Source organism: Engraulis encrasicolus, chromosome 21 (assembly GCF_034702125.1).
Source record: "Engraulis encrasicolus isolate BLACKSEA-1 chromosome 21, IST_EnEncr_1.0, whole genome shotgun sequence".
NCBI classification, from domain to species: domain Eukaryota; kingdom Metazoa; phylum Chordata; class Actinopteri; order Clupeiformes; family Engraulidae; genus Engraulis; species Engraulis encrasicolus.
The window spans coordinates 29319765-29322264 of NC_085877.1; the positions used below are offsets into that span (position 1 = coordinate 29319765).

General features: G+C 45.4%; 1 protein-coding gene across 1 annotated transcript in view; it reads left to right on the forward strand.

Annotated features, from left to right (window-relative positions):
- dlg4b (discs, large homolog 4b (Drosophila)) overlaps positions 1-2500 on the forward strand; it is a 188758-nt gene that overhangs the window by 90450 nt on the left and 95808 nt on the right. The window lies entirely within an intron of this gene.

Sequence of the window (2500 nt, forward strand, 5' to 3'; positions counted from 1 at the left end):
AGTACTATGAGCGTTATTTGCCATACGATTATGTTCTTTAACAAAACAGAAAATGCCTTTTCAAAAGTTTTATTGATTTTTGGCAAGGAAGTCTTTCCTTCATTGCCCTGTTTTATTGCCAAATTATTATGTTTAGCAAAAAAAAACCCTTATAATACAAAAAACCAACCGATTACAAGAACTAATCAATAACCTCTTAAAATTGTAGTCAATGATGTGAATGAGTGTGAATGAGCTTGCATATGTGCGTGACACTCGTTCACGCTAGTTCAACCGGGGCTCAAACTCCCAATCACGTCCTCTCAATCACAGCAACTGTTCGGCATGGAAGCACAGGTACAAAACCTTTGAGGGAAATCTCTGATAGTTCGGTGGCTTCCACATCTTTATGAGGATTTGGGAGAGTTGTTTACTAACGTTTTGCTACTGGACTCTGCTAGATGTCATTTGGAGTTTTCCGGAAGCACAAGTGTTTATTGTCTTGACATTATGTTTTGGACAAACAAATAACCTAGTCGTAACACAAACACATAACTAATAAGAAAAACTAGTCATGTAAGGGAATTTTACTAAGGGAAGTGTAGTCAATGATGTGAATGCGTGTGAACAAGCACTCATGTGTCATGCAGTATGTGGACTGATGGTTCAGCATGAGAGATGAAAGTGAATGAGAAAAGCCAGCAGCAAAGCAAAGCAGTACAGTATGAGTATGGGGCTTGTGATGACTAATGAATGCTTCTCTGAGCCAGGGAGTCTGACGAAGAAGAAAGCTGAGCCAACAGCTGCCGACAGCGGGGGACAAATGGGTCAGCTGTCCAGGGGACCAGGGAGAGGGGGGTTGGTCAGAACTAGGTCCTCATTGCAGTGTATGTATGAGGCATGGGGGGCTCTAAGATCACTTTGTCCCAAGGCTGGCCAAAGCTGTTAACGGCCCTACCAGGCAGGTTCTGCAATCATAATCATTATGTGACCATCCCATAATACTACCATTTCATTTCGTATTTATGGTCTGGCATTTGTTTGCTCTGAAGCGATTGTAGGAAGCAGGAAGTTTGCACTCAGTTATGGTTTGAAATTATTGGACACCTCTCACCCAATCGCTGGCAGTTACTCAACAACAACATAGCGCCGACCAATGGCTCTGGCGCAGATGTGTACGTCATTGTCACGAGCGTCCTCCCCCTTTCGCCCCCACGTGGGGGGCGTATTCGATTATTGGCTGTTTTCTGGGGGGCGTTGCGATCAAAATTCTACTGCTCCAGGCACTCCACAGAGAAGCACGACCAGACTACAGTAGTGGAGCCAATCCTTTGGCGGAAGTACGTAGGATGGCTCGCAAGGCTAGTTTTTTATGGCATCCAGCACCTGAACTGAATGTGCACTTGTCCAGTCCTTTGCAACTTGTGACATAATTTGAGTGCCGTCAGATATGGTAACACATTTGCAAGTCTGCTGTAAAGCATGTTGATGTATTATTTTGATGGTTATGAAATGCTGCTATAGGTTTGTGTGCGTGTGGGCAGATAATCTGAATTGTGTGCCTCAAGATGTCTTCCCCATGGAAACGGAATCGTATTGGGGGTCATAGGTGCCGTAAAGGGGGATGCAATGGTGCAGTGACATCCCCACTTTTGGACTCCCTAAGTGAGGCTTGCGTGCAGAGTGCAGCAGCAGTAACATTGTAAAGAAAGAAAGAATCAAGAAAAGTCGGGGTTGTGTTTGGAATGGAGAGATGAAATAGAACTGGCAAGGCATTGTGACATCACATCAGCGCAGTGGACAGCATTATGACATCATCACAGATCCAGCCATTTACTGTATACTGGTTTGGGGGATGAGATGGTGCAATTTTTATTCGTACTTTTTTATGATGTGTGTGTGTGTGTGTGTGTGTGTGTGTGTGTGTGTGTGTGTGTGTGTGTGTGTGTGTGTGTGTGTGTGTGTGTGTGTGTGTGTGTGCGCGCGCGCGCTGAACCTGCTGTAATCTCTTAAACCCTTGGAGTGCTGTGATCACAAAAGGCAGAGAATTGCTTTTCCGCTTACTTCCCCCCTCTCTCTCTCTCTCTCTCTCTCTCTCTCTCTCTCTCTCTCTCTCTCTCTCTCTCTCTCTCTCAAACATACACACACCCCTTTCCTCTCCTCTTGCCATCACTGCTTGGCTGAGGTTCAGATGGATGAGGTAGGGGAGATGACTGGAGGACGTTGCTGCAGACTGGAATTCTGGCATATTACTGTGTGTGTGTGTGTGTGTGTGTGTGTGTGTGTGTGTTTGTGTGTGTGCGTGCATGTGTTTGTGTGTGTGTGTGCATGTGTGCACCTGCATATGACTGTGTGAAAAATGTAGTCATGAAAGCGTGTGTGTGTGTGTGTGTGTGTGTGTGTGTGTGTGTGTGTGTGTGTGTGTGTGTGTGTGTGTGTGTGTGTGTTGTGTTTGTGTGTGTGCATGCCTGTGTGTGCGAATAAGTTGACACTTGTGTGTGTACAAGTATGTGTGATTGTG